General features: G+C 41.1%; 1 long non-coding RNA gene across 2 annotated transcripts in view; it reads right to left on the bottom strand.

Moving 5' to 3' along the window:
* Positions 1-26,733, bottom strand: part of LOC132398590 (uncharacterized) — a 52,554-nt gene extending 25,821 nt beyond the window's left edge. The window contains exons 1-5 of one of the 2 annotated variants that reach the window (XR_009513705.1): positions 26,664-26,733; positions 19,409-19,493; positions 16,165-16,226; positions 14,056-14,289; positions 10,211-10,342 (exon numbers count right to left, since the gene is read on the bottom strand). This is a non-coding gene — a long non-coding RNA (uncharacterized LOC132398590). Of the gene's footprint in view, positions 1-10,210; positions 10,343-14,055; positions 14,290-16,164; positions 16,227-19,408; positions 19,494-26,663 lie in introns of those variants that run through there. The other variant, XR_009513706.1, reaches the window with a different exon arrangement.
* Positions 26,734-26,751: the final 18 nt, after the last annotated feature.

Here is a 26,751-nt window from a genome sequence, read left to right as displayed (position 1 = left end):
TTGATTCACATCATAATCAACCTTTCAAAGCACCTCATGACAGTGGAAATAAGTGCTACTGGATGGCAAGCACTGGGGCAAGTCAGATTTAGTTCCAGGTTTCATATGAATGTCGAAACATACAGTGAAATGCATCACTTCAGTTAACAACCAGTTCACACAAGATGTGCTGGCGGGGTGGGGGCAGCAGGTGTCTCCACACATTCTGGCACCAACACTTCATAGCCACAATGTTCCACAGAACAACACAAACAACAACAATAACAAAGCAAAACAAGCTCCTTTCCCACCCACCTTCCTGGACATCGGCACAATTGGTGCCATCTTGAAGCGGGTAGGAATCTCAGACCTCAGAAGCGAGAGGTTAAACATGTTCCTGAGCACTCTGACTAACCGGCCATTTTACCACGTGACTAGGTAAGCCATCAGGACCTGGCGCCTTGCAAAGTCAGTCTCCAGAACTGAGATCAAAGGGTGGTCGGGCTCTGTGGGGACTCCTACAGGTGTGTCGGTACTCCCCTCCCAAAACATGCATAAAATGGCACGATGCTTCACTGCCGTTTATGCTATTCACTTTGATGATGGTGGGTATACCCAGCCACAGCTGTCAAGTGTCTGCTTGTGTCTCCTGCTTCATTTGGAATTGTATCCTTTGCTCTCATGATAGCCTTCTGGAGATTGTACCAGGACTTCCTGTAGGTCACTGGATAGACAGTCCTGAACCTCATTGAGGTGTTCATTTCAAGTTCAAAGTCAAATCTATAGTCATCTGACTGTACATATATATAACTAAACGAACAGTGTGTGAATAACCTCTTCTCGGGCTTCCAGCCAGGTATGGATATCGATTATAACTGATATTTTGATGACAAACTCCACCATCTTCATCAGGGATAACTAATAATATTCCTCCAGACTATGGTACACCCACACAACATATATCACACACAGCACATAAACCAAAGTATCATACTGGAAATAAATTAATAAAATATAATGTAAAGTGCATGTAGTAACGCACAGCAAACAGCATTGCTGATCTAATGACAAGACCTCCACGGTGGCAGGGTATTCATTAGTCTCACAGCCTGAGGGAAGAAGCTGCCACCCAGTCTGGCAGTCCGGGTCCTGATGTTCTGTACCTCATTCCTGACGGTAGTGGGGCAAAGAGATTATGGGATGAGTGGTCCAATGCTTTGGGCCCTTCATCTGCAATGCTCCCGGTAAATGTCACAAGTGGAGCAGAGGGAGACCTCAGTGATCCTCTCGGCAGTTTTTACTCTCCTCTATCAGGTCGGGCCTTGCAGCTTCCATACACAGAGTAACGCAGCTAAACAGAACACCATCAATGGTGCTCCTGTCGAAGGTTGTTGAAATGGGGGCAGGGAACCTTGCACACCTCAATGTCCCCAGAAAGTGTAGACGTGTTGTGCCTTCTCGACTAGTGAAGAGGTGTTCTAGTCCAGGTTAGATCGTCCATTATGTGCACTTGTGCTCTTTAGCTGCTCTGGAGCAGAACCATTAACGTACCATGGAGAGTGATCGACTTGCACCTTCCTGAAGTCCACAATCATCCCTTTTGCCTTGTCCGCGCTGAGACTCAGGTTGTTGTTCTCAAACAATTTAACAAGCTTCTGTACCTCCTCACTGTATGCTGACCCATTGTTGCTGTTATCACCTTGTAGGTGCCACAATATTTGGTATAAGCTAGGTCTAATGCACTCTCTCCTCTGGTTGCGAACGAGACGTGCTAGTAGAAATTTGGCAGAAAGTTGGCCTGATTGAAGTCACCAGCAACAATGAAGCCACCATCAGTGTGAGTGTCTTTGAGCTTGTAGATTGCACTGCAGAGCTCCTGTAGCACTTCCCCAGCATCAGCACCAGGGGGAAATCTAAACAGCAATAATCACAATGGCAATGAACGCTCTCGGCAAGTAGAAGGGCTGCATTTCACCATAAAAAACTGGACCTGTGGTGAGCAGTGGGCCATTACTACTGGGGCATTCACACACTAGTTCTTTTTGATGTAGACACACAGACCTCCTCCATGGGTCTTGTTGGAGTTTGAGGCATCTCTGTCTGCCCAAAAGGAGATTAGGCCTTCTAGCTGGATGGGTGAGTCTGGAATGATGTCTTGAAGCCTCGGTTCTGTCAGGATGAGTGCGCCCTCATCTCCCTCTGGTTCAGATGCAGGCACAGATAATCCAGTTTATTTTTCAGCAATCTACATTCTACATTAGCAAGTAGAATCGATGGGACGGCGGGCCTGCGGGGATCAGGTTTAAGTCTTGTTTTAATACCGATGCACTTACCGTGCTTCTGAGTTTGAACAGATAGTTTCCGAGAGTCTCCGAGAGTAGCTGCCATAAGCCCCAGTGGGGTATCAGAGCCCGCTCCCCGTACTAGGCTGCAACTCCACAGCACGTTCGTTATTCCGCTCCCTAGTGAGGCGGACTTGCAGAATTTAACGTTCTTAATGCCAAGTTGTGGTTTTCGGTCATAGAAAAGACAAATAAGACAAGAAATTTCTCCATTAGGTGGAGCCGGAGAGGACACTGCAACACCGCCATCTTGTGACATCAAATGTAAGTCACCATGATAGTTCCACAATATTTTCAGGACATCCAGTACTCCTGGATCAGTTTTTTACCTGATCTGATATCAACCCACCTACTCCAAGCCTATGTACATTATGGCTTCTACTTAGTGAGCAGGTCAATAGACCCTGTTACTTTGAATTGTTGGCAAATTTCACCATAGAAGGACATTGAGACTATCTCTCAAGGCTCTCCTCCCCCAGACCTATATCATGACTTCTCATTTCTTCATCAAAATCTTGTTTGGATTCTTAACCTCTGGGTCAACCACACTCCAGAGTCTCTGTGATAATCATACTATATGCAATGTTTTAACAAGCTGTCTCATCTACAAGTCCATTATGTTGTACAAAGTTTGTAGAATGAGAGACTGTTGAGGCTTTAAAACTGAATGTCTAACGCTCAGATATTTTAAAGAAATATTTTTTCAAATTCTCTTCATAACAAAGGTTGGTAGAAAATAAGCTTAAACTGAACATATGATCAAAGTATAATTTTCAGTAACAATTGACAATCTACAAGTTTCTTTACTTAAGTCTATCACTTAAGCTCTTAAATTTTTGTCTTTTGCATGAGTGTGGTTGTCACAAGATCATTAGACAGTCACTTGAGGTGTTAAAATACATCTTCTAACTCGGTGTACATAAAATGGACTTACAGCTAATGTGCATCTATCACACTACAGAATCACACTCAAGAAAACACATTGCAGACTTCACACGTGGCTTATCACACCTCAAACTTCAAACATCGCACTTCAGACTGGAGCACTTGATTTCATATGCGAAACATTTTTTTTTAAAAAGAGAAGGAATCAAGCCAGTTTCTTCCACCTTCTGAAGCTTGTTCAGTTGATCCTGGCATATGCTCTGCATCGTTCCATCCCTTTCAGCAGTGCAAGTCCAGGAAACCTGGAACAGGCTCGCCACTGTCTGTCAAACGACAGGCACGAAATGGGCAGGCTATGCTAAAAGAAGTACTTTTATCATAGACCAACTACAGAAACAACTTGCACTGAAGTGTCACCAAGAAATATTTACTGCATTGATATAGCATGGAAAATAATGGAAGGGATTTTTTTTCCTTAAAATAATCATGATTGGCCTTGTGCTGCAAAGACTCTGAAGGAACCACAAGGGGTAAGCAATCAACTATTTAATTGGAAATAATGCCTGGCCTTTTGCTGAACAAAACTCCTACCATTCGATGGGTAGTCTGTTTTCAAGAACTCTGCCCTAAAAATAGCTTAATGATTTTCACTTGCTCTAGATACTATTCACTTGCTTGCTAGTCTGAATCCTCACATTACTTTGCTGATACCCAGTCAAACTTATTTTTCAACTCCTCCTAATTGGGTTTCACTTTCAGGTAAGTTATCCTTTTCTTCTGTGTTCAGGAGACCTATGCTATCCATGGACTCAGGAACTTGGGCTATTTATATATATTTTTGTATGACTGTATGTTTACTGCTATCTTGTATGTGGTATATCTGCTCTGTCCCCTGTATGACTGTACTGTGTTTTGCACCTTGACCCCCACACGGACGCTGTTTCATTTGGCAGCGCTCACGGGTGTTCTTGTAGGTTGAATGGCAATTAAACTTGAAGCTGAACCTGAACAATCTCCATGGTTTCGAGTGTCCGTTTCTTTTTATTTACTTTCAAGCCAATAAACTTCTTTAATGAAATGCAATGTGCTGCAGGTAGACCCCAGGACGATTTACCTGTTGTTTTATCAGACTCCAAGAGGGAATTGTGAAATATAATCAAAATGAAACTAAAATTTGTCAGCTTTACAACCAGAGAGTGGCGAATCTGTGGAATTCATTGCCACAGGCAGCTGTGGAGGCCAAGTTTTTATGTATATTTAAGGCAGAGATTGATAGATTCTTGAATAGTCAGGGTAAGAAAGGATACAGGGGGGAAGGCAGATGACTGGGTCTGAGAGGAAAATTAGATCAATCTTAACAAAATGATAAAACAGACTCGATTAGCTAAAAGGCCTAATTCTGATCCTGTAGCTTATGGTCTTATGGCCTCATCTTAAGTTTAAGGGAAACCATAACAACACAATTTATTGTCAGCCAAACACAGAACATAAAGACCAGTAACAAAATTCATGTCATTACATCATCACATCAGACTAGCCTCAGAAAGTGAACTCCAACTCAATGTCGATAGTTGAGAATTATGCATGTTTCCAACCCTTACATTACCCTAGAGTAATAGTGTGTTCTTTACCTTCTCTGGTTGTTTTTTGTGCTACATCAGAACTGGAATAATAACTATTTTGTTCTCCTTTACACTTGAGTACTGCAAATGTTAACGCTGATTGCAGGAAGTCTGGAATACAAGTTCAGGGATGTGATGCTAAGGCGTAATAAGGCACTGGTGAGGCCTCACCTTGAGTATTGTGAACAGTTTTGGGCTCCTCATCTAAGAAAAGAGGTGCTGGTGTTGGAGAGAGTTCAGAGAAGGTTCACAAGGATGATTTCAGGAATGGAAGGGATATCATACAAGGAACTTTTGATGGCTCTGAGTCTGTATTCGTTGGGATTTAGAAGGATGAGGGGGGATCTCACTGAAACCTTTTGAAAATTGAAAGCCCTAGAGAGAGTAGGTGCGGAAAGGATGTTTCCCATGGTTGGGGAGTCTAGGACAAGAGGGCACAGCCTCTGGTTAGAGAGGCATCCATTTAAAAGAGAGATGCAATGAAATTCCTTTGGCAGAAGGTGGCAAATTTGTGGAATTTATTACCACAGGCATTTGTGGAGGCCAGGTCTTTGGGTGTGTTTAAGGCAGAGCTTGACAGGTTTGTGATTGGACATGACATCAAACGTTATGGGGAGAAGGATGGATAGTGGGGCTGAGGAGGGGACAAAAGGATCAACCATGATTGAATGATGGCGCAGACTCGACAGGCTAAATGGCCTAATGCTGCTCCTATGTCTTAAGGTCCTATGGAAAGAAAGGGAAGGGGCAGGAGCACCAGAGGGAGGTGATGGTCAGGTAAGGAGATAAGGTGAGAAAGCTAAAAAGAGATGCGGAATAGTGAAGGGGGGGCAATTACCAGAAGTTGAAGAATTTAATGTCCATTCCATCAGTCTGGAGGCTACCCAGACGGAATATAAAGTGTTGCTCCTTCAACCCAAGTGTGGCCTCTTTGCGGCAGTAGAGGAGGCCATGGACTCACACGTTGCAATGGGAGTGGGAAATAAATTTCCTGACAGGAATTCGATTGCTGTTTCCAGCGATTTCAAAGCAAAGCACTGAATACCTGGGCAGCTTTCTGCCAGAGTACAGGTGTAGATGCTACTCCAAAAATAAGTCTATTACTGTAACAGTCGGCCCTCCGCATGCGCGGATTCAACCAACCGCGGATCAGGAAAACCCAGAAGTTCTCTCTCCAGCACTCGTTATTTGAGCATGTACAGACTACTTTTTCTTGTCATGATTCCCTAAACAATACGGTATAACAACTATTTACATAGTATTCACATTGCATTAGGTATTATAAGTAATCTAGAAATGATTTAAAAGTACAGGCAGTCCCCGGGTTATGAATGAGTTCCGTTCCTGAGTCCATCTCTGTCGGATTTGAAGTCGGAACAGGTACATCCGGTATTATTTAGCATCAGTTAGTCAAACGTTTTTCTTAGTGTATAGTACATATTTTACCTTTCTATGCATATAAAACACTTAAGAATCATGCATATTTCAATAATTACACCACTGCGTTGCTTAGTAGTAATTGTAGCTTTCATCAGGGCAGGGCCTTTTACATGCTCCATTAAAATTGTTCCGATCATTGACCAACGTCGCCTAACGCTTTTCCAGTGACCGATGGTGTTTCACCCCTTTCCGATCGCTTTATTACTTCCACCTTATTTTCAATCGCGATCATGATTATTTTCGTGAACAGAAAAACGCAGATTCAGAGCTACACCACCAGGTTCTAATGTCCACCGCACTGAGACATGTTAAATAAAGTCCAGGGTTCCGCTGGGTCTTAAAGACCACCGCTCTGCGACAGGTTAAATAACGGACTTGAGCATCCACGTTTTTTGGTATCCGCGGGGGGTCTCAGAACCAATCCCCTGCGGATAAGGAGGGCCGACTATATATCAATATATCCCTCTGTGAGCGTTTATGGTGAGAAACACTTTGAAATCTTCTTCCATCTCTATCTATAGATAGACCTCAGCTAAGTCCACTTTGCTGAAGTGTTCCCCTCCAGAAAAGCTTGCAGAGACATTCTCTATCCTGGGCTGATTGACTTTAAGTACTGGATTTATGCTGACAAAATCACCACTGATCCTGGCAGACCCATTGTCTTGGCTGCTGGGACCACTGCTGTTTCCAAGGACTCCACTCAAAATTGGAATGAATTCCTTCAACCTCTGTACGATACGATTAAGCTCACGGGCTACTTCATCATGGATTCTATAAGAGTGCGGCATTTTCATTTAACACTATTTTACCATTTCCTATGTCATTCTTGAACACTGGCACCATCCAGTATCTTTCTTAATTTGCCTTCAGTTGACTCTTTTGCAAGGGATGTGGCATGCAAAGACCAGATGGATATCCAGCCAAGTTGTAGTTGTCTCAGCCAATCATGGCCCCACAATGCCTGCTTTTACCACTAACAAGCCCCATTGTTGTTGTATTTCACTGTTATGAATGGAATTCCCACAGGAGTTACCTTTCCTCCAGTATAAGTTCTTAGTTGGATATCTGCAGGCTTCAGTTCAGTATCTTTGAAATGTCATTCAAGCTCTTTTTATTTTGGAATGACTGAAACAGCCGACCCAGTGTCCAATTCCATTTTTACTACTGTTCACTGCTGATGTAAGCCATATTGCTTGTCTATTGTTAGTTTTCACATTGCAAACTTGAGATAACCCAGTCCTGTTTCTCTCATGTCATTATCAGATTTTTCATCAACAGAACGTAGATTGTGCTCTATTTGAAACTTGACTTTTGTTCAGCTAGGCAGACTCCTGCTTAAACATTGCAATTTTGTTCACACTCACGTACATTCCTGACTGCAACTCAATTATGTCTCTGCTGTTTCCAGCAATTTCAATTGTTCGTTCAATGTGAGTTATGCTTCAGGAGCCATTTTTAAATGCTTTCTTGTAAGACTCCACAAACTAAACAATCTCTCAGTGCATCATTAAGCACATCACTCAACTGACAATGCTCTGACAATTACTTCATTTCAGCCACATAAAATGAAATGGTATCCACTTACTTTTGATTCAACTTATGAAATCAAAAGCATTCTGCAATCAATAATGGTTTTGGTTCTAAATATTCCTGCATTGCTTTCATGATATCATCAAAGCTTATTCCAGCGGATTTGGGTGGAGCTGTTAAACTTATAAGAAAACTGTATTCTGTTCCACCTGTTGCACTCAGTAACACTGGTACTTTTTTCATTGGCTATTTCATTTGCTTCAAGATACTGCTCAGTTTGTTCAGTATAGATCATCCAGTTATCTGATGTGCAATGAAACGTGTCTATCTTTCCAACATAACCAGCCACTACTGGGTTTTTTTTGTCACCTGGTACTCACTGTTTATGAACCCACGTATTAAGTATGTTTCTGCTGATTTTTTTGTTTACTTGGCTGTCTTTCTCCCCTTGCAAAGAAACATGTGCTGTGCTTTTTTTAAAATTAAATGTCTTTCTCACTTTCCAAAGAGAAAAAAAGTGCTACACTTCAACAGGTAAGCTGTCGTCACAGGTTCATTTTAAAACAACACTGTCACCACTGTTATGTTTTGTAATTCCAAGAACTAATTGAAGGAAAAACACAGCAGCCGGGGATAACTTACCTACTTCACTTTACTTTAGTGAGACACACACATATGATTGTGGTGGTGTAATAATGTATGCCATTCACATACTTCATACAGTATAACGCATAATGAATTATGTTAACAACAAAGAATGCTGAATCAAACAATATGTTTACAATACTATGCAAATATTACTGGAATATTAAATACACAACACATCTAGCTCAAGGACTTCGGGACAAATTGCAGCTGAGAAGATGCTTCTCTGACACCCCTTCGTACCTCCACCTAAATCAGTGCTCCATCCAAAATTATCTGATGCCATTTCGCAGCATGGATCGTCTCGGAGAGTGGAATCCAAGTAGAGGGCTCAGTCCATTTGACACTGCAGTCTTGCATTCAACCAGCCATGCTTGGTATGAGCAGGCTGCCAGAATATCAGATGGTCAACAAGCCTCTGGTGGGCCCCGATCTATGGATTGGATGGGGGAAGGTGGTGGAAAACTAGCAACGTACATTGAGAATGCAGAGAGTGCAGGAGCACGTTGGTTCTTCCTGGTCCCACAGAAGTGGAAAATCACTTTGGTGTGCTCTTTGGCCTGACTGGTTCTTATGGACACATAGGAAATGGAGGAAGCTTTTAGCTCTTCTGCTATTCAATAATATCATGACTGACCCATGCATAATTTTATTATATATAATGTGATATTTATCATATATATGATATACAGTAGATATATTATTTCGAGCCACAACATTACTATGTGTACTCTATATATGCAGTACATAAACAGTAATTTTGCATCTCTATAAAACCCTGGTTCAACCACAATTCTTGTTGCCTTGCTATAGGAAAGATTTGGATGCTATGGAGCGGGTGCAGAGGAGATCTTCCAAAATGATGGCTGGCCAAGAGGGCAAGTCTTGTGAAGGTAGGTTGGGCTTTTCTCTTTGGAGTGAAAGGGGATAAAAGGTGATAGAGGTGTGTGCGGTGATAGGAGGCATAGATCGAGTGGATAGCCAACGACATTTTCCCAGGGTGGGAACGACCAATATGAGGGGGCATTATTTTAAGTTGATTGGAGGAAAACCAATCCTGAGCAATATGTTCCCACATGTCTGGGTTGATGCCAAAGGCTATGAGTGAAGTTTTCATGGTATCTTTACAACATTTCATTTCTGTAAAGCATACAGTGTCCACGTTTCACAAAGTAGGAAGTATCATGGCCCTATACACTTTCTGTATACTCATGCCTCTTCTGTTCCAGTCCTGAGTATTAAGTCTGCTGAAGGCTGCACTCACTGATCCTGGCATCTACTTCATCATTGATGATGAAGCTCTGGGACAGTGTTCTGCCAAGATATGTGAACCTATTCACTGGGTTGAGTCTTTGACTGTTGATTGTGATATTAGAATATGTTTTCTCTGTAAATGGCTGATGCATTACTTCAGTCTTTTTGGTGTTAATGGTAAATCCAAAGTGGCTTCATGCACCAGAAAACTTGTTGAAACTATGCTGCATATCATCTTTTGAACCAGCACTGAGGACACAGTCATCAGCCAAAACCTTAGTTTTTGCTTGGAACCTCCTGAGATTGAACAGTTTCCTTTCAGTACAGAATTTGATGGCAATGACTACATCACTTCTTCTCAAGGCATCAACCAACATAGCATAAAACACCAGAATGAATAACATTGGCACCAAGATGCAGCCCTGCTTCACCCTGCTTGAGATGGGGAATGGCTCGGGTGTCTCCCGATTGTCCTAAACTCTAGCTTGCATGCCATCATGGAAGTGCTGCCGCACAGTGATGAATTTCCTTGAGTATCTGGACTTTGCCATGATCTTCCACAGACCCTCTCTGTTAACAGTGTCCAAGGCCGTCATCAGATCAGCACATCAGGAGAACAGGTCAGTACTTTGCTCATGGAACACACTGTCAAAGGTGGTAGGAGAAGCAGATAATTTAAGGACATTTAAGAAACTCAGTTGACAGAAAAATGGAGGGCTATGAAGAGGGGAAGGGTTAGATTGATCTTTCAGTGGAAAGGTCCGCACAACACTGTGGGTCAGATGGCCTGTACCTTACTTTAATGTCCTATTTTTGCTAAATATCCCGCAATGTGGCCATCACAAGTCTATCAAAATCAGATTGTAAATTATTAATGAAACTATCATCTACTAGTGTGCATTAGACGTTTCACAATTCTACCAAAGGAAATATTTCCTAACTTCCGTCCTGAAAGACTTGTCTCTCACCGTAAGGTTATTTTCTCTTACTAAACACTCTTCCAGTGAAGAAAAGATGCTTATGTCTACCGTCAATGATCTGGATGATAATGTGGGAAACTGGATCAGCAAATTTGCAGATGACACCAATACAGGAGGAGTAGTGGACAGTGAGGAAGGCTATCAAAGTTTGCAGTGGGATCTGGACCAGCGGGGAAAATGGGCTGAAAATGGAAGGTGAGGTTTAATGCAGACAAGTGTGAGGGGTAGTGTGTTGGGAGGACAAACTAGGGTGGACTTACTCAGTGAACTGTAGGACACTGAGGAGTGCGGTAGAACAAAGGGAACTGGGAATACAGATCCACAATTCCTTGTAAATGATGTCACGGATAGACAGAATGATAAAGAGAGCTTTTGCAACATTGGCCATCATAAATCAGAGTACTGATTATAGGAGTTGTAATGTTATGTTGAAGTTGTATATGACATTGGTGAGGCCAAATTTGGAGCATTATGTGTAAGTCTGGTCACCCAGCTACAGAGAAGATACCAATAAGATTGAAAGAGTATGGAGAAAAGTTACAAAGATGTTGCCAGGACTTGAGGACCTGAGCTACAGGGAAAAGTAGAATAAGTCAGGACTTTATTTCCTGGATTGGAGGAGAATGGGGGAGATTTGATAGAAAATTATGAGGGGTATGGATTGAGTAAATGCAAGCAGGATTTTTCACTGAGATTGGGCGAAGCAAAAACGAGAAGTTATAGGCCATGCGTGAAAGATTAAAAAGGGGAACCTGAGGGTGAACTTCTTCACCGTGGAGGTGGTGGAGCAAGCTGTCAGCAGAAGTGGTGGATGTGGGTTTGATTGCAACATTTTAGATAATTTCTGATAAATACATGGATGGGAGGAGTGTGGAGGGCTATGGTCCAGGTGCAGGTTTGTGGGACTAGGTAGAATAATAGTTCAGCATGGATTAGATGGGCTGAAGGGCCTGTTTCTGTGTGGTTGTGCTCTATGACTCTATGACCCATTCTGAAACTTCATTTGCAAATCCTGTAAGTCTCAGTAAACACCCCCTTTGCATTGCAGAAGATTCGCAATGCTCCTTAAAGTATACATTACAGCCCAAGGGTGAAAATTAGGCTCTTTTGCCCAGCTATTGCTTTCAACAGTGCTACCACCCGATCCAAGTCACAATGTTGTATGCTCAGAGAAGCACTGCTGCCCATGCTGCTGTCTAAGATACTGCTGACACTGCAGCTAAGAGTAGGTGTTTATTTTAGGTCATTACCATTCATTTATTTTCTTGGCAAAAGTCTACAAAACTCATGGATTTGTATGCATTGCAACATAAATTTTCTGGAAGTATATTTTGGAGAAAGTTAACTTTTCTCCTTTAAAGTACTTGTGGTAAGATCTTACAGATGTCAAATTACTTTCAAGTCAGATCCTTAGCAAGGTATTCTCTGATGATAAGACGCTTGTAGGGTTTTGTTTTGAACCTTCACCAAAATATCCTGGTACCAGGCAACTGAAGTAATCGTGCTGATATCCATGTACCTTGCACATCTCCATGAATTACTCGGTGCTTTCTATATGGGTACAAATAAATAGTACCATGCTAAATCCTGCATGTGTTGGTGCATGGGCAAGTGGGCAAGGCATCAGACTAGCAACCTGAAGGTCACTGGTTCGAGCCTCAGCTGAGGCAGCGTGTTGTGTCCTTGAGCAAGACACTTAACAACACATTGCTCTGCGACGTCACCGGTGCCAAGCTGCATGGGTCCTAGTGCCCTTCCTTGGACAACATTGGTGGCGTGGAGAGGGGAAGTCCTGCAACTTGGGCAACTGCCGGTCTCCCATACAACCCTGCCCAACTGCGCCCTGGAAACTCCAGGCACAGATCCATGGTCTCTCGAGACTGACGGATGCCACCAAATCCTGCATAGATAAGGATCCGTGGGTGTGTTTAAATCAGTGCCTTGTGTCAAGTTGTATGCATTTTGAAATGATGACTTCGGTGAATTTTCATAGATTAACTAGTACAACATGAAATAGAAGTCTTTATTTCCACATTTCACAGCTTTATCCTCATTTGACAAGCCGCTTCTAACTCACTTAAGCGGGACCAAACGCAAGGTAATGGGAAAGGAGCACCTGAGTGGATTCAGATCTTCGCCTAGTGTGCTGAGTTATTGTCCGGAAGGAGAAACACAATTAATATGTCAAGCAAAGACCCTTCATGAAAAATAAAAACCAACCGTTTCCAGCTTTTTTTTTGTTTTTATGGCACAGTGAGATATCGCAACACAATACCAATATATTACCCCTTGAAGATTTCACATTAGTTTATGGGTTCCTGTTTAAGAAGCACTATTCATGCCAAGCTTATGCTGTTTCTCATCGACAGTAGTGTACACTGCTACCTTCAGTACTAACTCTAACAAAACGAAGGAATTTAACTTGACAGGCTTTGGGCAGTTAGAGGCAGCAAACATGAAGAAACATCGTGGGTTTGGAGCCTGGAGTGCCTCAACCCATTGACCCTATTTCCATTTATTTGACACGCTGGCCTTCTGACTTTAAAAAGGATGTGCAGGGCAGCCCACTTTGAAATGCTGTCCATTGTAATGTGAGGAAACATGGTAGCTAAGTTTCACGCAGCAAGGTTCCATTTATAGCATTCTGACGGAGGAGAGGAGATGCACGAAGGGTCTTACTGTCCGAGCTGTTCCCGGGTCCCCACTGCTCCAGAGTTTGCAGGTCCAGAACTGGCCTCCACAGTCACCAACAATTGTGCCGTCACTCCTGAGTGCTCCTCTTCCTCCCCAATTTTTGCAAGCAAAGAACTAGCCACCATCCTGACAATGGTCAAGTGGCATAATTCTTATTATGGGATAGCGTCAGTCGTGGTACTAGGAAGAACTTCTATGCTTGTTGGGATGGAATGCTCGAATACCAGAGAGAAAAAGCAAAGAAACTGAGTTAGGAAAATGATGAATAGATTGTGTGAGAAAGATTGTGATCTGTCCAAACTAAAACTGAACAGGGCAAGAGGTAATGGCAAAAATACAAAATAGATCTATAGCACAAAACAGAAATATTAGGATGTCTAAAATAGTTAGAAAGGTAAATTTCAGGGTGCTGTATCTAAAGTGATAGATGTGAAAAGCTAGAAGATAAAGTGGAAGAGGCAAAGGACTGGAGAAAGAACCTGATAGGAGAGGATTGTAGATCAGGGAATAAGGGAATCAGAGTGGGCCCTTTATTCCATATCTACTGTCCTTTCCTATCAAATACTTCATTCTTCAGCTTCTTGTATCATTCCCTTTCATCACCCTCCACCACCCATCTACCATCCCCCACCCCCCCACCTGGACTCACCTATTACCTGCTAACTTGTGCTCATTCTCTCCTACCTTTTTATTCTGGCTTTTATCCTCTTCGTTTTCAGTACTGATGCAGGGTCTTGGCCTAAAATGTTCATTTCCCTTCATTGATGCTGCCTAACCTGCTGAGTTCCTCCAGCATTTTGTGTGTGTTTTTCATGATTTCCAGCATCTCTTGAGTATCAATAACAACAGTGCTAGAGGAAATAACAGCATTGAAACCTGGTAACCTCCAGGAGCCTGCTAATTTGCATCCCTCGATTACTAGAGGAAATAGAAATGAAAATCGTGGATATATTGGTTATTGTTATCCAGAATGCAAGCAATTATGCAAGATTGGAAGGTGGCAAATACAATCCCACCATTTAAATAAGGATAGGGAAAAATGCAGACTAATTAGCCTCCTGATGTTAGTGGTAAAATACAAGAGGTTTTCCTAAAAGTTAAGATTACAGATCACCTGGAAATCATCCATGGAATTAGACTAAATCAGATTGATTTCAGATATGTAAATCATGTTCGACAACCCGCTGGAGTTTTCTGAAAGTGTAATTAAATGAATTGATAAGGGAATCCCAGTTGATGCAAACATACAGGAGTCCAACGTTCCCTTTAATTTGTAATGACCAGTGTGCACAAAAATCTTGTGCTGTGTAATGTTTTGCCCAGTGACAACAACATGTGCAGACTGAATAATTTCTTCCAATAAAAACAGTATAAATAAGTCAGTTCTAAAATCTGCAGGCAAATCATCACAGACTCCATTTTTTTCAGAACCGTCCTCATCCAAAACCAGAAAAGGAAATATGATTGTGTACAATCGTGAAATATACTTAACATACCGATGAGGTAGAGGGTGACAACCTTTTCTGTCCAGTTCAAATTCCTTTGTGCACTGGTAGCAAATATGTGTATTAGTCCCTAATAAAGTGGCCACTGAATAAGTAATTTTTTTTTGTGTGCAAACGGCATCAAGAGATGTGTTGGGAGTTTGGGAATGGTGTGTGGGTTAGATGATGGGCCGTGTATGTTTCATACGCACGCCAAATCAAAGGCTGAAAGGCATATTATGCCCCTATTTTATCAGTTTCTGTGACTCCGGATGTACAGTCATTTGCTGTTAATGAAAGGAAATTATATGGGTTGCCTGCCTATGATGATTCCATTCCTATTCTCTGCCTTTAATCTATGATGTTAGAATTTTCAATATGTTACATTAACTGAGAAGTTAGACTGTGATACATGAATGAAAACAAGAGCTTTAGCATGAATGAAAACAAGAGCTTTAAAGATCATATTTTAACAGAAGTATGTTTCAATGAACAACTCAACTGAAGGCATATGTCATCTAATGTGTTTTTCTCTCTATTATTTCTAGTTCAGATAGAGTTCTGCTTTTTGAGGGAGGCAAGGGAAGAGACTGCTGGGGCCTTGACCAATGTCCTTATGTCCTCTCTAGCCACAGGTGTGGTACTGGAAGCCTGGCAAGTAACTAATGTTATTCCATTATTCAGGACGGGAATGAGGGATAATCTTGGAAACTATAGACTGGTGTGTCTCACGTCAGTGGTTGGGAAGTTACTGGAGGGAATTCATAGGGACAGGATTTATTTGGAAAACTATGGCCTAATTAAGGAGAGCATGGCTTTGAGCGGGACAAGTTAAGTCTTACTAACTTGATTGAGTTTTTGACGAGGGTGTATGATGAAACTAGAGCTGTGGATATTGTTTACATGGATTTTAGTAAGGTGTTTGACAAGAAGATTAAGACGCATGGATCCATGTGAATTATTCGTTTGGATGCAGAACTGGCTTGCCCATCGAAGATAGAGGCTAGGGGTCAAAGAGACTTATTCTAGCTGGAGGTCTGTGATGAGTGGTGTTCCGCAAGGTTCTGTCCCAGGGCCTCTGCTGTTTGTGATATATATGAATAACCTGCGTGAAAATGTAGATAAGTGAGTTTGTTAGCTTGCAGAGGATTGGTGGTGTTGTGGATGGCATAGGAAACTGGCAAAGAATACAGCAGGAAATAGAGCAGTTACAAATAAGGGAGAGAAAGGGTAGTGGAGTTCAACCTGGCCAAATGGAAGAGTTGCACTTTGTAAGGTCAAAAGTAAAGAACTCTCTTAAGAACAATACCTGTAACAGTGTTGATGAGCAGATGGGCCTTGGGACCCAAATTCGTGGCTCTGCGAATGAGGCTGCAAAAAAAAGGATATAGCAATCACTCCTTTATTAGTCGAGGCACTGAATTTAACAGTCAGGAAGTCATGTTGCAGTTTTAGAAAACTCTAGTTAGGCCGCATCTGGAATATTGCATACAGTTCTGGTCGTCACATTATAGGAAGGGTGTTGAGGCTTTGGAGAGGGTGCAGAAGAGGTTCACCAGGATGCTGCCAGGATCAGAGTACATGAGCTATCGTGAGAGTTTGAATAATCATAGACAAAATATTGGTGGAACGCAGCAGGCCAGGCAGCAACTATAGGAAGAAGCACTGTCGACATTTCAGGCCAAGACCCTTCGTCAGGACTCAGTCCAAAACGTCAACAGTGCTTCTTCCTATAGATGCTGCCTGACCTGCTGCATTCCACCAGCATTTTGTGTGTGTTGCTTGAATTTTCAGCATCTGCAGATTTCCTCATGTTTGCTTGAATAATCATAGCTTGTTTTTTCTGCAGCCATGGAGGCTGATAGGGGTTTATAAGATGATGAGAGGCATAGACAGAGTGGAGAGACAGTATCTTTTTCTCAGAGTTGAAACATCTAATACCAGAGGGCATACATTTAAGGTGAGAAGGGGTCTTTTCCAAGGAGATATGAGGGGCAAGATTTTTTTATGTGGAGAGCAGTTGGTGCCTGGTATACACTGTCTAGGGTGGTGGTACATGCAGATATATTAATGACTTTTAAGAGATGTTTAGATATGGACATGAATGTGAGGAAAACGGAAAGATATGGACATTGTGTAGGCAGAGGGGGTTTGTTTAGTTGGCCAGCTGATTACTAATTTAACTGGTTCTGCACAACATTGTGGGCTGAAGGGTCTGTTCCTGTGCAATACTGTTTCATGTTCAATGTTCTGTTCACCAATTTGCAAAATTATAAAATGGTAACAAAGCAGTTATTCTGGGAAACGTCTGACATTCCTAGTCATTCATAATACATCTATTACTTAGCATTTTATTGTATCAACACTACACAAAAGACTTCACCTCATTATTAACTCTTGAACTCTAATAACTGTCACATAGATAATTTGGTCAGCTGTTCTGGGACAGTAGCAAATGGCAAACAGCCATGGGATCAATAATTTGATCATCCTTTTTTTAATGGTACTGATTACTTGTTAAAGGAGAAAGGTTGATTGAGAGTATTTATCAATTACAGGCCAAGTTCTAAGTAATTATCTGAAAATAAATGAGAAGCTTCAAGGTATTTATGGATTTAGATATTGCAATATTTACAGCAGACGTCAAAGGAAGCTGAGATGGGATTTCTGGGCATCATGTCTGTTTTTGAGGATTAGCAAACAAGCAGCAGTAGCAGTATCAACAAGCAGGCTCTGCAGTGAATCATATTGAAGAATTCTCTGACAGCAGAATGTACTAAGTATTATGCATTTTCCTACATGTGAAATGTATAATTTAACTCTTTTCCAATACACATGAGATTAAGCCATGGACAAATTTTACAAAATAACAACTACTTATTGTAAAATCTGTGGATTTTCAAAGTATCTGAGGAAATGACAATTCGTAGCCATCAGTCATCAGGCCTTAATTCTGAACTTCCCTTTTCCCCTCCACCTCCTCCAGAGAATCCACCTGCCCAGCACTGCTGACTTATTTGCTTCTATATTTCAGCTTCCAACCTACCTGCACATTCCTCCTATACCCACCAGATACCATCTGCTCATCACTTCTACTTCTCTTGTTCTCACCTATTAACCGACCTCATTCACTGCACTGGTTCTCTTCCCTCAACATTTTCAATCCCGATGAAGCTTCTAAATCCAACATGTTGACCATCCCATTGCCTCCACAATTGCTGTCTGACCCACTGAGTTCCTCCAGCAGCTTGTTTATTGCTCTGGATTCCAGTAATCACAGCCTATTGTATCTTAACAAACTTCTTTTGCCTCCTTCTCAGTTCTTACAAAGGGTCTTTAAACTGAAACATTAAAGTGCTTCTCTTCCTACAGCTGCAGCCTGACCTGCTGAGTATTTCCAGCATTTTCTGTTTCAATTTCAGGTTTTTGCAGTTCACAAATTTCTGAAGATTTTTCCAATGTAGGGACTTACTTCCAGCAACACTGGATTGTTATATTTTAGTTAAAAATAAGTATATTCACATGGAACATAGAACAGTACAGCATAGAAACAAGACCTTTGTCCATGATGCTGTCCCAAACTAAATAGGTTAATGATGCCTGATTAAATTAATCCCTTTTGCCTGTCCACAGCCATTCACTCTTAGTATATTCATGTGCCTATCAAAAAGCCTCCTGGATGTCTCCGAATCTGCCTCCACCATCACCACTCTTAGCAATGTGTTCCGGAAGCTGCTGACAGATTCTCTGCATCATGGTATTGAGTGTTAACCCCTCACCGCACTCCCCATCAGATTTCATCCGATTACGCATAGAACAGAAATCTAAAATCGTAGCAGGGAAGTCTATGAAAGGAAGCACCACTGACAAACCTATCTAGTGTCTATATTGACACGAATGTCAATTCACGTGAGTTTAGATCCTATGTAGCTCACCATTAACTTGGGGGTCTACCAAACGCATGAAATGATCAGAACTTTTCTGTCAAAGTAACAGTGGGCCACATGTTGCTGGAACAGGCTCATTGCCTGAAGATCACTGCCAGTGGCCTTACTGCCCTCTCTTCTCTGTTGTTAACACTCTCTGTTCTTAACTCTCCCTCACTTTTCTGTTTGCTGGCCCAAAGTGTTCTACAACTTGGAGCATGACATTCAAGAATATTCAGAAGCATGCCACTCAAAACCGAGAGTCAGCATCATGCGATATAAAGCAGAAATATGGATCTGACTTAATGATTTGGCCATTAGGTTTGTCCATTAGGACTGCAGTTACATCTCGTATGTTCAAGTGAATCCCTGATATATTGCATCTGCAATATATCAGGGATTAAAACAGAAAATTCAAACATTCCAAGTTCTTTAATTAACAAATTATGTATGCAGTACACAACCCTGAGATCCAACTTCCCCATAGACAGCCACGAAACAAAGAAAAACCATGGAACCAACCCATTCAAAGAAAAACACCGAACATTCAAACCCTTCCCCCATCCCCAGGCAGGGGGCAGTTGTAGAGAGCTTAACAGAGTTAGAGTTTCAGATCGATTACTTTACCACTCCAAAGTGATCATTCTGTTTCCCTTGCCACAGATGCTGCCCGATCTGCTAGAACATGCGTATATTCTTAAGAATACAAGCACTGTGAAGAAAGAAATTCAGATGAATGGAATTATCATTTAAAGTAATGGAAATGAATAACAGATTATCTATGCTTAAAGAAGGTTTCAGAAATAAACTGTTTTGACAGAGTCACTTTGTGGATAGTCACTGGGGCACATTCAAAGCAATTAACTGCTTAATCAATGAAATCAATTGATGCACTTACTCATTTGAACTCCTTAAATTCCCAAGTGCTTCAACCAAATAAAGAAAAGGAATGAAGTACCATATTATAATTTGGATGAATGTTACTTTTTATGCATGGCTTACTGTTTTGAGATTCATCTATAGAATAAGTAATAATTATTGAAAATACTGGCTGACCTAATATAGGAAACATCATTGAGCATATTCAATTAGATAAATTCAAGATAAATGAGAATTGTATTTTTAACACTTGATGTCCTTGGAATCAACCAAAACTGTAGAACTATGTGATCAAGTCAGTATTCATTGTATCCCTAGAAACTGCTAATTGACATAGTAACTCTCACCAGCTCATCTTCCCCTGCACGGTCTAATAGGCCTCATGGGAAAGTCAGTCTCCAGAAAGTATGCATTCTCCAGCTGTGGAGATCAGAAGAATTGTTTTTCTACCAATTTGCCGTGTTGTGTCAGATCAGAGACGCCGGTTTCTCCTTCAATTATTGTCTGAATAGTTTATTTTGAGAAGAAGAAAATCTTAGCAGAACCAAGGAGCTGCAGTAATGTATAACCAGACTCAAAAATGCATTTCATGGTAATTTATGAAGTAGAAATTTCTCCAGGCACTCCATTAATCATTTGATTAGACCACATGTGCTCCATTTTAACAAAGTCTTGAAACAATTTAACTGAACTATAATGTTTTTCCCTTCATGTGTATTCCTCTGTTAATAACTTTATCGAAATACAACACTTATGTAGATCATTGAAATTAGATTTAGTTTTTACCACAATTACATTATTATTTTCTATCATTTTTATAAGTATCTCTTCCAATATTTGGGAATTATATGGGACTGAATTTGAAACTGACAGTACAAAAGAATTATGATATAAAATCCAGTTTCAAAACTTTCACCCTCTCAATTTGATATGACAACATTGATAGTGTGGTAGACAATGGAAACAATACATTGCTTTGGAAAGTTTGCTACCACGTAACATAAGTTATACCCTCACTTCAACAAGGCTTTCACCCCAAATCTACATCATTAACTCATAATTCCTCAAAATACACTGTCAATGCACTCACTTATCATGTTACCCAGGACTTCTGTTTAAGTTTCTTTTGTTCCTTATAAAGTGACTGCAATACACATAGGCATAGATAAGTCAGTGATCTGTCCTGACACTTCTCATACCAACCACTGGGACCAATGAGCTGCCAACATCCACTTTGCCCTGTCCCTCAGGCAGCTCTGCACTAATGACACCATGACTTCACTGACTAATTAGTTGCAAAGGGAGTAGATAAGAAGGCAGCTTTTTTATTTAGACACTTGAACAGGAAAATTAAAAATGCTCTTTAATGCATACATGTACCAGGTTATTGGTCTTCTTTGAACACAGTGCTTTGAACATAGCACTTTGCACTAATTCTTTGGACATGTTGATTTGTTTGCTAATTTAATACAGTTACAGAGTGAAAAATATCTTTACTAGCTAATACTTTAACTAGCAAATAACTAAAATCACATTTACAATTTAGCAGCCGAATTAAATTTGGTATGTTAATTTGTTATTCATCTTAACTGCCTTGTTCTCTAGACTTGGCACATTAAAAACCTTATATGAAAATCAAAATACTGCATATAATAGAAATCTGAAATAAAAAGACAAAATGCAGGGAACACTTAGCAGGACAGGGAATATCTTTCGAAGGAGAACCGAAGTAAATGTTTCATGTTACAGATCTTTCATCAGGAAAGAAAATAAGTTAAGACGTACAAAAAAGCTGGATGAATTCAGTAGGTTGGGCAGCATCCATTGAAAAGGATGCTTTTCAACGGATGCTGCCCGACCTGCTGAGTTCACCCAGCTTTTTTGTACATCTTGATTTGACCACAGCATCTGCAGTGTACTTTGTGTTAAGAAAACATGTTAGTATTACATTATAGGAAGGGTAGGGGATGGATGGATGTAAAGAACTTAGAAAAATACAACATAGACCTTCAGCCTACCTTGTCTCTGCCATCGATTATGCCTCTCTAGCTATCCCATCTGCTTGCACATGGCCTGGATCCCTCTGTTCCCTGCCTGCGTATGTGAAAGAGTTCCCATTGCTTTCCCTTGCAAAAAATCCCTGGATCATCCTGAAGTGCCAAGATAATTCCTGGCTTCTTTTCTCAGCTACCATTGACCTCTTACACCCCTCCAGCCTCTTCACAATCAGTTGAACTGAAATGGTCCTGGATCTTGTCAATGAGATTGGTGCTGCTCATTCAGATGCCACACCATCCACAATGTGGTCTTTACAAATGTGCTGAGAAACAATACCTGCATGCCCAAGGAGATAGAAGCTTTCTTACCAGATAACACCATTAAAATTATTCCAAATCTATAGGTTTTAAATGCTTGCTGCAGGTTAAGTTACCTTGAAATTGGATTTCACTCTTTGGTTTACTCAAAATCTGCTATGGTCCAGTAATAGTACCATTTATGAAGTTAACCCTTTATACACAGAACCAGACTCTGATGCAGGATATGTGTGGTTACCAGAGAGCCTAAGCTCAAGGAAACATGCCTCCTGACAACATTGTCTATTTCTGTAACCACTAGCATCACAGATTATTGTTACCATGGAGGAGAATGAGTGAGGGGCAGGAAGCCACCTGGCAGGGTTAGTGAACTGACATCCTTACAATGGGCAAATGAGTGGAGCCAGTGGCTGCCTGCACCTCTGGGAAGCCAGCAGTTCTGTCAAATCCCAGGAGCAAGGATGGCATCACGTAAGTGAACGTTCGTCAGTTTATCTTTGAACAAATATGGATCCTGTGGTGTGCAGCAATTTGGAAGACGTAGCAGAGATCTACTGCAGCCATGTGGGACGATCATATGGTGAGGAAAATAAGAGTCAAGTTGACCTTGACAACAATATAAAGACCAGATACACCAAGACTTCTACTGAATAAATATGAAACAGACTCTCAATATAGCGTGAGTTTGACTAGCCAGACAAGCAGCTACCAGGATGTGGTCTGGCAGTGTCAGCAACATGCTTTTAAACAGAAATGCAGAAAAAAAAACATATTCTGAGCTGTAACATGACTGCTCAGTGAAGGTGTAGAACATTTTGATAATTTCTAATTTATACCACTGTAGGAGGGAACAAAGTGTGTGAGTAGGGATATCACTCAGTGTAGCTCTGATACCAGAAAAAATACCAGGCGCATTAACATGAAGAGGTCACAGAAGTACCCGAGCCTGTTTCCTAAATGGGCATGATTTCACCAGAAATTGATTTGCTAGCATGATCTAATATGAGTTAAATTGCTTTTATAGACAATTTAAGCACAGGTAATGGAAGTAATGGATCCAATCTTTAGACTAATATCTGTAACCAAGTGAAATTGTTGAGAAACAGGCATACAGTATGATCTGGTCTCAAAGAGGATCACAATACAAACACACACATGAATACTGAGAGAAGGCATTTTCTTAAAAATGCACCTTAGCTCTGTTTCCCCACTTCTTGAAGTCAGGTATCGTTAACTTAATATATTTACTTAATGAATAGCCATAAATTCAGTAACTGACTTTTCAAAATCTATATTTCCTATGGATTTTGGTTTTGAATCTACAGTACTTTCACAGTGTTTAATCCAAACTACTTGAAACCAAGTGTCCTTGTCAGAAACAAATTCGTCAACTATGACTTGCACCTACAGACTTCAATTAATTTCTCTTAAATTAAACAATGGTAAATGAACTCATCCACTTACACTATCGACTAGTGTTAGGCAATAGACAATAGACAGTAGGTGCAGGAGTAGGCCATTTGGCCCTTCTAGCCAGCACCGCCATTCACTGTGATCATGGCTGATCATCCACAATCAGTACCCTGTTCCTGCCCTCTCCCATATCCCTTGACCCTGCTATCTATAAGACTCTATGTAACTCTCTCTTGAATGCATCCGGAGACTTGGCCTCCACTGTCTTCTGGGACAGAGCATTCCACATATCCACCACTCTCTGGGTGAAAAAGTTTTTCCGCATCTCTGTTCTAAATGGCCTACGCCTTATTCTTAAACTGTGGCCTCTAGTTCTGGACTCACCCATCAGCGGGAACATGTTTCCTGCCTCCAGCGTGTCCAATCCCTTAATAATCTTATATGTTTCAATCAGATCCCCTCTCATCCTTCTAAATATAGAATTCTCATTTCCTTTTTAACAAAACCTGGCATGGACTCTCTGAAAAGTTCCAGGAGATCATCCACGATGGCATTCTACTTGGAATCCAGCACTCATACTGCACGAGGATTGCCACCTTAGTTTCCTTAATCCTACCATTTTGCATGGGTAATGATATTACTGGGTTAATGGTCTCTCTAGTAAAATCTAATGGCATTTCTTGATTCCCAACACTATTCTGAGTGCTTTCTTTTTGACTTGTGAATACTTGTACTCACCCAAGTTGAGGGTGCAGGAAGTGAAAGCAATAGGCTTCTCTTATCCATAATCTGTTATTGAGTTTATCACTGCTCCTGCTCAATAGTACAACACATAGTAGCTTCATCTCACATGTGGTATTATAATTAAAAAGGGGACTTTCATTTGCTATGTTATTCTTGCATTTACCATATGATTTTTATTATTTGCTTTATCTCCATTTCAATTTTCAGTAACTCATGTAATGGCCTGAGACATGCTTTCATAAGACATGCTGAAAATCAAACTTAATACTGCACCCACCAGGATGACTTCAGTTCAAAGTTCAAAGTAAATTTATTATCAAAGTACATATATGTCACCGTGTCCAACCCTGAGATTCATTTTCTTGTGGGCATACTCAATAAATCCATAAAACAATAACCATAACAGAATCAATGAAAGACCCATCAACTTGGGCATTCAATCAGTGTACAAAAGACAGCAAACTGTGCAAATACAAAACAAAATAAATAATAAATAAAAAAATAAGCAATAACTATCAATAAAATGAGATGAAGAATCCTTGAAGGTGAGTCCATGGGTTGGGGAACATTTCGATAATGGGGCAAGTGAAGTTGAGTGAAGTTATCCCCTTTGGTTCAAGAGCCTAATGGTTGAGGGTAATCATTGTTCCTCAGTCTGATGGTGTGTGTCCTGAGGCTCCTGTACCTTCTTCCTCATGGCAGCAGAGAGAAGAGAGCACATCCTGGGTGGTGGGGATTCGTGATGATAGATTCTGCTTTCCTGTGACAGCAATTTGTGTACATGTGTTCAATGATGGGGAGGTTTCTATACGTGATGGACTGGGCCATATCCACTACTTCTTGTACATTTTTCTGTTCAAAGACATTGGTGTTTCCATACTAGGCTGTAATGCAGCCAGTCAATATACTCTCCACTACACATCTATAGAAGTTTGTCAAAGTTTTAGATGTCATGCCAAATCTTCACAAACTCCTACAGGAGAAGCTGCGTGCTTTCTTTGTAATTGCACTGACATGTTGTACCTAGGACAGGTCCTCCAAAATAATCACAATGAGGAATTTAAAGTTGCTGACCCTCTCCACCTTTGATGAGGTCTGGCTCATGAACCTCTGGCTTCAGTCAGTACACTTAGGCTTAGATGCTCACCCCTATTCTTCCTTTATTGCTTAATGTTCTTTGGAATCAACTTTAAAACCAGGATACCATTTCTTAGACCATAAGATATAGGAGCAGATTTAGGCCATTTGCCCATTGGGTCTGCTTCACCATTTCATCATGGCTGATCCATTTTCTCTCTTAGCTTTAATCTCCTGATTTATCCTCGCACCCCTTCATGCACTGTCTAATCACAAATCTATCAACCTCTGCCCAATGACTTGGCCTCCACAGCTGCCATAGGCAATGAATTCCACAGATTCAACAATCTCTGGCTAAAGAAATCCCTCCACACTTCTGTTCTAAAAGGACATCCCTCTATTCCTGGTCTTAGACTTCCACCATAGGAAACATCCTCTCGAAATCAAGTCCTTTTAGAATGAGGTCACCCTTCATTCTTCTGCATTCCAGTGAGTAGAGGCCCAGAGGCATCAGACACTTCTCATATGACGAGCCTTTCAATCCGGAATCATTTTTGTGAATTTCCTTTGAACCCTCTCCAAAGCTAAAACATCCCTTCTTAGATAAAGGGCCCAAAACTGCTCACGGTATTCCAAGTGAGGCCTCACCAGTGTTTTATAAAGCCTAAACATTACATCTTTGACTTATATTCTAGTCCTCTCTAAGTAAGAGCTAACATCGCATCTTCCTTCCTCACCACTGACTCAACCTGCAAACTAAACTTTAGGATGTCCTGCGTGAGGATTTTCTGTTGTAAGACCTTGCAATTGATTCTCTTTAACTTTACACTATGGGCATGTAATCTCCAGAACTCTTCTTCCAAAATGAAATGTCCTGCTTTTCCTGTGGTGATTTCTGTCCTGCAGATAGTTGTGGACACAGCACAGCACATAGTGGAAAACAACTTTCCATCTGTGGGCTCCGTCCATACTTCTCATTGCCTCAGTAAAGGAGCCAGCATAATCAAAAACTCCATACATGCCAAACATTCTCCCTTCTCCCACTGGAAAGAAGATTCAAAAGTCTGAAAGAATGTACCAGCAGGACAACTTGTATCCCACTGTTCTAAGACTATGGAAAGGTTCCCTAGTACAATAGAATGGACTCTTGGCCTCACAGTGCACCTCGTTATGATCTTACACCTTATTGGTTACCTGAACTGCACTCTGTCTATAGCTGTTACACTTAATTCTGCATTCTGTCTTTGTTTTACCTTGTATTGCCTTAATACACTATGTGATGACTTGTCCTGTATGAACAGTATGCAAGAGAAGCTTTCACTGTACCTAGGTACATATGACAAGAGTAAGCCAATCCCTGTTCAGATTGCTTCCATGATGCTCCTCCTTAGCTTTGAACATTTGAGCAGGCCGTAGATTTGGTACAGTTTTTTTAAAGAGACTTTGAAACTGACCTCCAAGTTCTTTCTCTGTCCTTCTGGTAATCCCTTCCCATGACGGAGCCTGGCCTTTAGTGTTTGTTTCCAGAGACTGACGGTGATC

Source organism: Hypanus sabinus, chromosome 8, assembly GCF_030144855.1.
Source record: "Hypanus sabinus isolate sHypSab1 chromosome 8, sHypSab1.hap1, whole genome shotgun sequence".
NCBI lineage: Eukaryota > Metazoa > Chordata > Chondrichthyes > Myliobatiformes > Dasyatidae > Hypanus > Hypanus sabinus.
Note: the sequence above shows the minus strand (reverse complement) of the source record. Positions and strands in the feature narration are given on the sequence as shown.